We start from the raw sequence: 12,781 nt of genomic DNA, 5'->3' as shown, positions 1-12,781 counted from the left end.
CTTTGGATCTGGCCCCGCAGTGTTTGGGGGGTTTCTGGATTGCGTGGTGGACTTCGGATCCTTACTCGGGCAGGTTGGCATTTGCATGTCTCTCCCCAGCACAGAAACCCTTTTCCTTTGCGATTTTGCTTCTCTTTCCACTTCTCAGGCTCATCTTTGTTCCTCTCCTTAACAATCCAGTCCACCTGGTGATCTGCTTCCCACCCTGCAGTCAGCGTGTCTCAGGTGTAATGAGGTGTCCTCAGTGACGTCCACCGAGGGGTCACAGCTGGCTTCCTTGAGTCAGAATTGGGGATCGGATGCTGATCTCAAAACCAGTGTAGAGGGTGGCTTTACATGGAGTGAAGGTATTAAATGTTAAAGAAAATTGGCACTTTTAACATTGATGGGTTTTCACAATCAGACCTCGACTGTAATTTGAATCTGGTTCCTGTGAGCCTGGGGCAAGCCATTTTGATTCGTCACAGAGGTAGCCCTTGGGCAGATACTAAGGGCACCTAAAGGAAGAGTGACCACAACATTTCATTTAGAGTCCTTTGATCCATCTTCCTGCTGGATTGGGTTCCTAAGTCTCCTGTAGGAGTTTTCCTTTAGAATCTTCCTAAACCAGATAAAATCTAAGTGGTCAGAGAAGTCAGAGAGGAAAATAAAGCTTGTTTCTTCTTTTCACCGATTCTGTAAAGGTAGCCTCAGCATGAAGGTTTGTACGTGTGTGTGTGTGTCTCTGTATGCACTGGGGCTGGAACCTGGGGCCTCCTGCATGCTAAGCAAGTGCTACCACTAATCTCCAACCCCAGCCTGTTGATGCTTCAGTCGTCACACCCAGTGATGGAGAGTTGGCAAGGGAGCTGATACATGCAGACCCTGCTTCTTGGTAACAGGCTGGTGAGTGCGATTACATGCTTAGAAATCAAACAGAAGCAGGCAAGACTGAAGGTGCTGTCTGTCCTTGCCAGGAGAGTCGCCCCAGGTGGTGGGGCTTCCTTCTCGGGCTGTTTGAGAGACGGGGTTGGTCACCATCTCCACCTGACCTTGGTCACTGGATGCATTTCTGAGTTTTATAGGCATACTTTGGTCACTGTTTGGCTACCTTCTTGCTTCGATGGGTCTTTTCAGGCCTCTCAAGGATTTTTTGTTCTGCCCCCGGCTTCTTGATTCTGATCAGTCTGCCTGCAGCCTCTGCTCCGAGCCGCCGCCACCGCCACCGGAAGCCCAGGCCTGTGCAGGTTATCCCTGCACCTGGCACCTGCGGTGCTCCAAAGCTCAGCTTGTGTTTGTAGTTGGTGGTTTAAACAAGTTACAGGTAAAACTCTACAAAAGCCTCTGTCTAGATTCTTATCTCTCTCCAGCAGAACCAGACGGAGATAAATGAAGCTGAAGGCTGGGCGGTCTTTGTTTAAACAGGAGCCGCTGGTGGCCAGCGTGATGAAGACACGGCCTGATTAGGGGCTGGAGACGGGGAAGGAGGTCTCAAGGCTTGGCGTGAAGAGCCTCATGTGTGAACTCAGACCTTGCAAGATGATTCCTGAAAGGCCCCAGGAGCCACCCTGGGATGTGGAGATGTTAACTTCCTAAGTTAAATGGAGTGAGATCTCTTGTAGGGCCCCTGAGGTCCCAGGAGTTTGGAAAGGCAGAGTAAGCGTGAAACGCGATCACATCCAGTGCTCGTATTCCACGGGTCTCTGGTTTGTCGCACAGTCTCCAGGCTATGCAGATAGCAATGATTCTGCAACACGGAATAGCTGGAGAGGATCCAAATGACCGTGTGGCTTATTTTTGGATGATACAGAGCCATCCTCTCAAGAGGCAGAATTGGGAAGGACGGATGGTTCAGTAGCCAAGCTACCTGGGAGTTATCTATAGTTGCCTGGAGCTTGAAAGAGATGGAAGAAGGAATTATTCAACAGGAGCTCATGTAAAACCTGCTTCTCTGATTGTACCCCAGTGGCGGAGTCTGATTGGCAAATCTTCCAGCGTCATCCTTCACAAGACCAGTTTTATAAGGAGAGTGATCTGGGTTGGAGAAATTATTACTTATATTTTAGCTCACCAATTCCTTCTGCTCCTACCTCTTTTGCCCAGTTTAAACTCTATTAAGTTTTTGTTAAGAAACTGATATCTAAGCAAGAGGAAGATGAGGTCACTTATCTCACCATTTCTTTAAACCTTTAATTATTGTAAACAAAAGATCCAGTTTCTTCAGTGCTTATAGCAATGCCTCGGTTTTGTGGCTGTTGGAGTTTTGATTATCAGATTGAGTCATAGTTTGACTTGAAGATCTAGAATAACATTGTCTACAAAGAAGCGATTACAGTAATTGGCCATGACACCCCACAGGAAAAAAAATTTTACTTACAGAATTATATAAAGGGTCTTCTATTTCATTACTGCAACAAGCCTGGAATGAGCTTGCCGGTGCTTGATGGTGGCACTTTGAAGACAGGGTTGACGTGATTCTGTCTCAGGGGGCCCTTGGACCTGTCTCGCCCACTCTCTGTGTACTAGACTCGGAGTCATCCTGTCCCTGGGTGAAAGAAAGATGCTCAGGGGCCTACGGAGCCCTTGGCACACAGTGGAGGCTTGGTAAGCACTTGATGGGCAGTGGGTGACAGGTGGCAGCACTGGGGGGTGGACTCTGGAGTAGACGGGGAGTGAGGCCGGGTTTTGAGTTACTGGTTCTGGTTACACTGCCCGGGCTCACATGGTCCGTTTCTGCTAGGCTGACTGTAAACAGGCTTTTATGAGTCTTTTGCAGACTCAGCTAAGAGGACTTAGAGTTGACTTTGAGTGTTGTCCCATGATGTCCTTCCCTGGGGTCACGATTTTAAAGGCTTTTGCTGCCTGATGAAAGTCGTCCTCCTGGCCCGGTCACCAAATTCTGGCCAAGGATCAATGTGGGAGCCTCCTGCTCCAAAGGTGTCATGTGACTGAAGTAGTATCCGGACGTCGATGACATGCCAGCGATTCCCACACTAAGAGCTTCAAAAAACGTGAAATGAAAACATGCTGGCTTTCCAACTTAGATTGATTAGCTGGCGTGGAGGGAAGGCTGGCCTTTGAAATCCATAGGCATCCTGTGGCAGGCCGACCCTGCTGACCCTGGCAGATTAGTAATGGTCTACGCAGCCTGCTCTGTCAGCAAGTCTGGCAGGGCGTGTGCAGATGGTGCCACTTGGAGAAAATCACTGCCGAACCCTGGGCTCAAGCCTCTGCCTCCTTGGAGGAGCTGAGCCGCCCGAGACTGGCTTGTTTACAGATGTGGGCCTGCCCATCGCCTGGGAGGAGACCCCAGGAGGTGCCAGTCTGGGTTGAGGATGCATTGGCCGCTTATTACTTAAGTAGTGCTTTCTTGTTGAGCCCAGGCCTTCCTGAGCTGTTAGGCATCTGGGGTTTTTACAGGGTCTATGGCCTTGGGGTGGTTCTGCAAGGGAATCTGAAACCAGAACTGATCTCATTCCAAGGAGTCAGGCATAATGCAATACTTGTTTTCCTAGAGTCGGTCAGCCTAAGGAAAATGCGAGTGGGCCGGATGGGTGAGGAGGAGTCTCCAGAGTTTGAGTAATCACCTTAACCCAGGGGGAAAAATAATTTTATTATAGAAGGCAGCGCACACACAAGCTCTGTCCTTCTAGCTGCGGGTTTCTGGGCTGTCCAGGGATGCCCAGAGAGTTTATAGTCCACACTTCTTGTGTGGTTCACGCCTGGAAATGGTGACTCTACTCCCAAAGAGAACAAGGAAAAGCAGCTCAGTGACACGGAGCCCTTGACCAAAACCTTCCTTCCCCCAAGGTTGAACTGAGTCGTGCCTGGTAGCTGGCTCCTCCTAACTCGATGCTTTATTCTTAGAAATTTTCACTATGAGTTGCATGGAAAGACTGAGGCTGGGGCAGTGCATTCTCCTGAAATGCTTCCAACTGCGCTGCACTGCAGCAGGGGGAGGGCAGGCTGGAAGAATTCGGGTGTCGAAGGGACCCCGAGTGTGCCTGGCTGTCATCGCCGAGGGCCACTAGATCCGTGGTGGGCTCTCAGCACGGCTGATGTCCTGGGTACTGGCTCCTGCCTCCTTCGCCTCTTAAGTCTCCGTCCAGGTCCTTTCTGGCTCTGCGTCTCGTTCCTGGGCAACCAACTGGCTGCTCTTTGGGAGGCTGTGTGAAGCGTGTTCCTGTTTCCTTCTGAGGACTTGTCCCTGGACACACCACTGCGGTGAAACGTGAGCACCTTTCTCTGGCCCTGACTTCAGACAGGTTTATAGTGGTTTCATAAAGTGCGTATCGTCCCCTCCTGCATCGTGCACAGAACAGACCCTGTTGAATGCCCTCTAGTGCTTTTGAAATTGGGATAGAGGAGAGTTGAGAGAATAAAAATGTGCCCCCAGGGTGGGCCTGGAGGGAATTAAGCACCACTTGCTAGAGTCTGCGGAGAGGTGCTCAGAGGCCCTTCCGTGTGACCGAGGACTTCTCTGGCTATTATAGCAGAGCTGGGCATGATGGCTATCCTGGCTCTATGTGAGGCCGGAGGAGAGAGCTGGGTCAAGAAGAACTCGAGCTGGTGGTCAGTGTCACAAGCAGCTCAACTTCAAGCAGGCTGCTCTTGAAGCGTCCAGGACATCCACAGATATCTGGCTCTGGGCTTGATCAGAGCAGCCGGGGAGAGTGATTTGGGGGTTGTTGTCACATGTGAGTAGGACGGTGGTGAAGGAGGGACTGGAGGGTGGGGTGTGGCGCAGAACTGTGAGCTCATTTTGGTTCCCCCACGGCAGCGGCTGAGTGACAGGAGTCTTCCCATTGAAGTCGATGAGCAAAAATTCGTTATTGATTGCGTTAGGTCCTCGCTGGCTGTGTGCGTTTGACGGGAACCTTCACAATGACCTCTGGAGATGGAGAAATGAATTCTTGGATATAATGCTGCAGTCGTTTTGGAGAGCTCAGGTCTGTTTCACAAAGGCTCTGCCGTTTGTAGTAGATGCCAACAACCCAGCAGACTGGTAGCTGGGGTTCGTGATATGTGGAGCAGGTCACCACTGGTGTATTTAGTAGTGGGAGGAGGAAGAGCTGGGGACCAGAGTGCAGCAGAAGCCAAGAGCCAAACCTGGTCAAGAGGCCACATCAGCCAGGCTTGGCAGACGTGCCGGTGGCTTTGGTAATTACCCTGGTGCCTGCTGTATGTGCGCCTTTTCCACTGAGTTTAAAAAAGACTTTCTCTAACTACCGGTCTCCCAGGAGTTGGGCCGCCTTTGCCGGTGGTGGTTTTCCCTGTGGGTCTTTGCTGTGTCTGAGCCCGGCTGTCTGCTGACTCCACGGTAATACCCTGGCCTTCTGCTTCCCGGACTCCTGCCCTCTCCTGCTCTGGGCTGAGCTCACAGGAGGTTTATGAGGACATGCCTCTCGGGAGAGGGCCAGCAGAAGGCACGTGACTGCACTGCCAGACTCGCACACGTGGACTTTGTCAAGTCCCTCTCCCCTCTCCTGACCCCTCTCCTTTTTTCTGTTATTATTTTTGGCATAAATGCTGGCAAACTTAGATCTATACAGAGTTTGTTTAGCCTGTTTGGGGTTGCTAATAACACGACACCACAGATTGGGTAAGTTGTAAAGTGTTTGTTCTGGCTCACACTTCTAGTCCAAGCTTGGGGGACTGCGTCCGGTGGTGGGCTTCATGCAGGCAGAGTTCCCAGGAGGTGCAGACCATCAGTGGAGAGAGACAGGGAGTCCAAGAGAGAGAGGCAGATAGATGGCTGTCACATGGTGAGACAGGAGGGCCAGCCTCGTCTTTCTAGAACCACCTTCTCCTTGGGAACTTGCCCACTCTGAGAGATTAGCAGTAACCCCTGCAGGAGGGCAGTCAGCACCTCGTCTTCCACGTGGCCCACTCTGAAGTCCCATCACCTTCAGTACTGCCACACTGGGGACCGGGCTCCTTACACACGCACCTTCAGGGACAAGCCATAACCAACAATTGCAGATTTCATGGCATGGTTTCCAACTGGGGAGGAAGGCCCACTCCACGCTGGCTTCTCCTTGGGATTCACACTTTCCTTATGAATAAGATTCCCTCTGGACCCCATGTTCCCCACCAAGTCTCATTTAAGCCATCCAACTGTGGTAATGACACAGGAAGAAAACAGACCCTAAGATGTTGGGGAAATGAAGATCGAAAGCAGTGTGGGTAAGTAGGCAGAAGACGCTTTCATGTTTATCCACAGCCAGGGATTTGCTTCCCAGGGAGACTGCCACACCACTGGCCTAGGATGCACTGTGGCTCCCTGTCACTCCTTACAGCCTCTGGAAGGGACGCAGACTTCACTGAGACCAGGACACCCTCAAGGTTTGCAGTTGGAAATGCTTCTGGCGTTTGTTGAAGTCGCTGTTGTTTTAAAACCGCATTCTGTTGTTCGAAAGTTTGCTTTTTCTTCTTGCCACAGTGTTATTTTTTTAAAACACTCTCCTACAGTCTCCTCTCTATAAATATCAGGCAACGATAAATGATGAAGCTGAGCCTTTTTATTTCCCCTTCCATCATCTGCGAGGTACCACTGTGCTACCTTCTGGAACTCGAGGGGACCTGGGAAATGGTCTCCATCTTTAAGGAGCTCTGAATCTAGAGAGTGGGGTGGTTTGAGACGTAAATGGCCTTTTAGGAAGGTGTGGTAAAGGCTGGGGAGTGGAACTGCTCCCTTCTTCAGGGGCTAGAATCAGAGCACCATATACTCTCTGCCTCTTAAGAATGAAGTGGAATTAATCCTCCTTAGGAAGAGGGGCTGTTCCCCGGGCAGGAGGGGATATGAGCTTTAGCCATCACCGAGTAGGTAGGCCAGCGATGGCAGGCATCTCGCTTTGGTGGGTTAGAAGAGGGGCACTGGTTGAAGAGGAGGCTGCGGAGCGAAGCCCAGGTCAGGTCTTGATCTAGGGGTCATAGGTATGGTGGTGAGGTGTGCATGGTAACAGAATCCCTTTTCCGACAGCACAGAGGGTGGAGGGAATTGGGGAATGGGGGGACATGCAGTAGCACTTTGTTTGGATGAAGCACTTCCAAACAGGATGAAGGCCTGGATGGAGGCAGGGGCCTGGGCTGCTTGGGAGAGCTGTATCAGAGGACTGTTTGGAGGTGGAGTGGGTGGGCTTGGTGTGATGTGGGGCAGCAGGGCTCTCATCCCTCTAGTGGAGATGGTTGGGTAGCTGTCCCCAGCTGGGACAGGAGACGAAGGAGGAAGGGCAGTTAGGAGGTGGGGTGCCCACTGTGAGTTTCTGTTATTTCCACTTTTTCTTCAACCTTTGAACTGCTCATGGGGCACGTTTACTTCTGCCTTATAAAAGTTGAAGTGCAGGTTCAAGCCTGGTGGCAGTGGTTTTGACAACTCGGGGCCCGTAGACGTCACTAGGCGTATGAGCTGCAGATCTCCGTCTAGAGATGGGAGCTGAGGAGGATGGAGTGGCGGTTTCCACCGTCTCGTAAGCTGCTGTGATTCAGCAGCAGGCCCTGGACCTGGCGGTGGAGCCGATGGTAGCCACAGCGTCCACTGCACTGCACGCAGGACTCTGAGGTCCAGGGATCTGCTCCCACGGAGGCTGGAGTTTCTGCACTTCTGCTGGCAGGTGGGGTTTGCACAATGTGAAGGCCCCGAAATAGACTGCAGCTCTGGTGGCGGCCACACCCCCCAGCGCTGAGCAGACCCCAGCAGCTCACTGCCGACTTCTCTCTGGGTTCTTGTTTCACGAATCCAAAAACTGAAATCCACAGACCAGGATGAGTGGCCATAAGAGCAGGGTTTATTCAAGTGTGAATAGAAACAGGTCACCCCACATGACAAGAGGGGCTCCAGGAGGGCTCGTCACTTGAGTCTGCTGGTCTAGGGGTTTCTGTGGTCAGGGTTTGGAAAAGGAGCAGTGATTCTGGTCAGCCCCACCATCCTGTTATTCTGTCCTACTTCGGTTTCTGCTTGTGGGAAGCAGGAGGTTGAGGTCAGGAGCTGTGGGTGCTCGGGGTGTTGGGTTGTGGTGCTGCGAGGAGCAGGCATCTGCCCCAGACCCTGGTGGCACTCCACCTGTGGGACAGGTGAGCCCCCACCTCCCAGCTTGACTCTGCTGGATCGCTGCTCCTCGGGCCCACTCTGGCTCGGTGGGCTCCATACGGCCAGGTCCCTTGCTCACCACCCCGCTGCCCCTCAGCGGCTCCACCAGGGCTTCTGGGCAGGGTTGGGGGAGTCAGGTCATCACTACCTCTGTGACCTCTGCCATTTTCCTCTCTACCTGCTGGCTGTAGCCACCTTGTCCAGCTTGTCGATGTGGCTTGGATGTGTCCAGGCCAGTGAGGTGCTGTTCCAGGGCTCCTGACCTTCCTCTGTTCTGTCTGAATGTCACCTGACTCTAGAGGGCTTCCCAGATGATGGACTGTGGCCACCTCCTCAGAGGCTTTCCATTCCCTTACCCTGGTGACACGACACCGTGCACAGTTAGAGGGCTTCTGCCTCCTCCTTGGCAGGAGGGTGGGCTCTCATTTTAGTACGCTAACGGGTGGCGTGTCTTCACGTGTTTCTAAGGTCATTCTAGGGAGGGTGTCCTCTAAGGTTGTGCTTCTCTTTAGGAAAAGTGGACATGGAAAGATTTAAAAGGGCAAGTGGAGTGTGAAGAAAGGGAGTTGTATTTAGGACTGACGATTGGAAGTCTCTTACATTGGTGACTTCACCTAAAATATTTCAGATGTCATGAGATTTACAAAAAAAGACCTTGCACATAGGTCCAAAGCAACTCTATGTTGTGAGGTGTAGTAGTTTTTTTTTATTGCAATACAGTCTTATCATTGGGCATGCTTCCATTAAGATAATTATGTATTCAGCTAGAAGCAGGAATTATGCTATTATTAATAATTCAGGAGAGTTTTCAATTAAGCTTTGACAACATTATTGTCTTTTGGTCTGATCTGACTCCTTGTTACATCAATAGTAACATCAAATTATTTTTTTTCAGTGAAGATAAAATTAAACCCCAGATAAACAGAATCCAAAAATCATTGGTCTTTAACCAATCTGGCTTCCTTTGAGCATCTCTTAGAAGACAGAGACATATTAAGGATTTTAAATTTTATATGTTTTCCTGGACATGAGATTTGTGTTCCTTTGCCTCTGTGTTCCTTGATCACATCTCCTGTAGCTCCCAGTACCTGAGAGATTGATTCCAAACATAACCGTGTGCCACCTGAAAATTCTTTATCATCAAAGAAAGATGAAGTATGTTCATTAAGTGGAAACATGGACTTTTAATGCATTTCCTCAGGGTCTCAGTGGTAGCCACAGAAAGGCTCCTTTCATTGGGTGGGGGCTTTAACTGATCTGTGCTCTCCCAGCTAACTCTCACATTCTCCAATCCCCCCAACCCGCTCCAGTCAAAAAGCTCGAACCACTGATAGTTTCTAGTTAACCTTTAATGAATCTGAAATCTGGTTCAAAGCACCCCATTCAGGTTAGGGGGTCTAATAATAGTTTAGTGCATGCGCTTTTGTCAGAAGAATTACAACGTACGGTGTTTGTAGACATGAGAAGGAGTCTTGAGTTTGCTAGAGCAAGAGTTGACACATCTGCGTTTCAGTGACAGTGGTGTGACTCTGCAGGTTTCCATCAGCCTCAGAGGTACTTTTGTTACTTGGCATGCTTCTGTGTGTCTGAGTGTGTGTGTGTGTCTGAGTGTGTGTGTGTGTGTGTGTGTGTGTGTGTAGAATGACACAGACAGTGTTGCTCTTGTTGATTTCACGATTCTTTTGGGCTAGGGAATGGGTTTCCCTCTCGTGCACTTCCCATAGGCCAGGGTCACTCTTGATCCTTCCCATTCACCTCGAAGTGTTTTAGAAGACATTTTCCCACCTCAGACACTAATTATTAAAGTCGCCTGATTTGCCAGACAAACACAACTCAGTCGTGGTATTTGAGCAACAGATCAATGAGCAAATATTGATGCAACACACATGCCGCAGAAACCCGGCACCATCTGGGCTCGGCGGGCGCGTGATGCACACGGGGAGCCGGGAGCGCCTCCGCCTTCCGATGGCGCCAGCGATGGAGGAAAAGCAGAAACTCCTGAGCAGCTTTCACAGGGCAGTGGGGCCTCGTGCATTCATTCACGACTCATCCTGCTACCGGTCACAAAGCGTGCCCACGACCAGGGTGGCCGAAGTGTGTGACATTCTGGCCCTCCCAGAGCTTGGGGAGCAGGGCCTGCTGTCTTGGACAGGATGTTAGTGAGCTGGGGGAGCCGCTCCAGAGTCGAGGGGCGATGAGGGCATGATGCAGAGCACCGGTAGGCCACTGTCGGAAGGTCTGCCCCTGACTTCTGTAGGAAGGGTAGTCTTCGTTGGCGGTGACTGGTTGATTGGCCTGTGGAACCCCAAAACGTAGGGGTGCAAGAGGGGGGGGGTGGGGCATGGTTGGGGAGAGGACTTGTGTTGCACCTGAGTGTTTGGTGTGTTTCCAACTCTGTGTCCCATGTCTCCTCTTGAGGTGGTGTGCCGTCCTTAGAACCTGCTGTCGACCTTGCAGTCCGTGGCTCTCCTGTTAGTTTGACCTTATAATTTACCCACTGCATAAAAGGACCTGACCGCTTTGAGCCTCCACTTAGCATCTATAGACACAAGATACTAGGAATCCGAGCCCCCTGCATCAGCTGCCATGTGAGGGTTCACATGCAGGAACATGAGTGAAATGAAAGGATTTTGAGGCTGCAAACGTTCCGAGGATGGGCGCTGTTGTTAGAATTAGCGGTGGTGGTGGAGGAAGCCTGGTCCTCAGCATCTCTCCCAGCATGCTTTTCTGGTTTGTTTTTGGTGGTGGTGGGAATTGTACCCAGGGCCTTATGCATGCAAAGCCAGCACTCTACCACCTGAGCTCTATCCCAGCCCTCACTTTCCCATTTTTGAAGATAACCCTGGCTGCCTCCGAGTAGACGTTCCAGTGTGTGGTCTGAATGATCGTCCGTCCGATGGCAACACGTGGGTCCCATCTCCCATCTTTTGATATTGGTTGTTGATAAAGGAGATGAACAGGTCCACTCATAACTCGAGGACTCTGATGGGGCTTGGACTGCACATTCGTGATTGTAGAGATTTGTAACTGCAGGTCAGGGTCAGGTTTACTTCTTTCTCTGTGTAAGATCTCCAAGTGTCAAGGAGAGAAGGAGCTGGTTCTCTAGTAGCCTTCTGTCCACCCGTAGGAACATGGTGGACTGTCAGCTTGCCCAGACTGACCCTGGTGTGTGTTTCCTTCCCTGTCACCACCCCGGCTCCCAGAGCAGGGCCTGGTTCATTCCAGGTGCAGCACGGATTTCCCTTAAATTAATGGCCCTACCGAGGACCTGTTGTGCTGGGGGCACTTGGAAATGTTGGGAAGGTCAAGTCAGGGTCTGCGACCTTCAGGACCGCATAGGCCAGCGGGGAGGAAGGAAAGAAACAGAAAACGAGGGTCGTGGGACAGGTGCTGACTGCAGGAGCTACGGCGGGTAGCAGGGTGGCAGCTCGGTGACCCCACGAAGGCAGTGGCAGAGTTAGGTCCACATGTGCTCTTGAGGTCTCCAGAGCAGGGGCGGTGGGAGTGCGAGCCCCCTCTGCAGACAGCAAGAGGGTCCACTGCAGGGAATTTGGAGACAATAATATTGACCAAATAAGTCAGTTTTCTTTTGTTGTCACACACAGGGAACCCCGCTGAAGAGAGGGTGTGCCGAGTCTTCCCCGGGGGTTCCCAGGTCCGCCCGCCTCACCCCCTGGGCGCCCGTACCTTCTCTGGGCAGCATCCGTTCCAGTGACATACTTGGACTTCAGAGACTGCAGCCTTCTGAAAGCAGAGCCTTCATGCTGGGTGAGATAATTTCATAGATGCATTTTATAAAACAACAACAGCAGCAAAACATTGAGAAAGCCTTAACTCTGGATACGGGTGTCATCGAAGACGACCGCGGGATGAAAAGAAAACGTGTTTTCTGTCACTCTCAGAAGTTTAGACAGGCTCTTCTTTCCTCCTTCTTTCAAAGAGAGATGATCTTTTAAGGCATCTTCTCCATCTTAAAAAGGTAGGCTTTCTTGGGTCAGCCTCTTGGGCCATCACAGTTGTGTTATCAAAGAGTGACCTTTCGTTTGTTGAAAAATAATTTTTCTCAAAAATTGATATTGGATTCCATGTTCCTTGTAAGGCCCCATTTCAATCTACCAGTGTGTTACGGTGATAGTTGGTTCTTTTTTCCATCTAGACTTAAAAGAAATTATCCCCTCTCTCGTAGCAGCCAACTTCCCAAATTCACAACACTACTCGGTAATCACGTTTCTTTCTTTGGTGAAATTTTTTCTTTTTTACATTGTGCAAAAAAAAAATATTTTGGATGTTGTCCATATTACAGGTTTGTAAGTATTTTTGAAGTATTTTAAATAAGGTGGGGAATTAGTCTCAATACCTAAATCAAACACACAAAAAAATCCATTTAAAGAAGATCTGAGTGAATCGACATGGAGACCAGTGGGATAGTATACAAGACAGACAGAGCCACATACCTACAGTCATCGGACCCTTGACAAAAGTGCCCAAAACACACATTGGAGAAAAGACAACCTTTTAAACAAACGGTGCTGGGAGGACTGGATATCCATATGTAGAAGAATGAATCTAGACCCCTGTCTCTCACCCTGCACAAGAGTCAGATCAAAACGGATGAAAGACTTAGGAATTAGGCCAGAAACCTTGTAACTGCTGGAAAAGAACCTAGGGTCAGCACTTCATCATATAAGTGCAGGCATTGACTTCCTCGGCAAG

At 50.4% G+C, this 12,781-nt stretch overlaps 1 protein-coding gene across 17 annotated transcripts in view; it reads left to right on the top strand.

Moving 5' to 3' along the window:
* The window catches only part of LOC308649264 (uncharacterized protein), a 305,971-nt gene that overhangs the window by 161,481 nt on the left and 131,709 nt on the right, over positions 1 to 12,781 (top strand). For 13 of the 17 annotated variants that reach the window (XR_014022060.1, XR_014022061.1, XR_014022062.1 and 10 more), the window contains one exon: positions 11,674 to 11,836. The exons of 2 other annotated variants lie outside the window; for them this stretch is intronic. The gene's annotated coding sequence lies outside the window, so the exon portion shown is untranslated. The remainder of the gene's footprint in view (positions 1 to 11,673; positions 11,837 to 12,781) is intronic. 2 more of the 17 variants (XR_014022059.1, XR_014022068.1) reach the window with 1 other exon arrangement.

Source organism: Spermophilus citellus, assembly GCF_964194105.1.
Source record: "Spermophilus citellus genome assembly, chromosome: 5".
Classification (NCBI taxonomy): Eukaryota; Metazoa; Chordata; class Mammalia; order Rodentia; family Sciuridae; genus Spermophilus; species Spermophilus citellus.
Note: the sequence above shows the minus strand (reverse complement) of the source record. Positions and strands in the feature narration are given on the sequence as shown.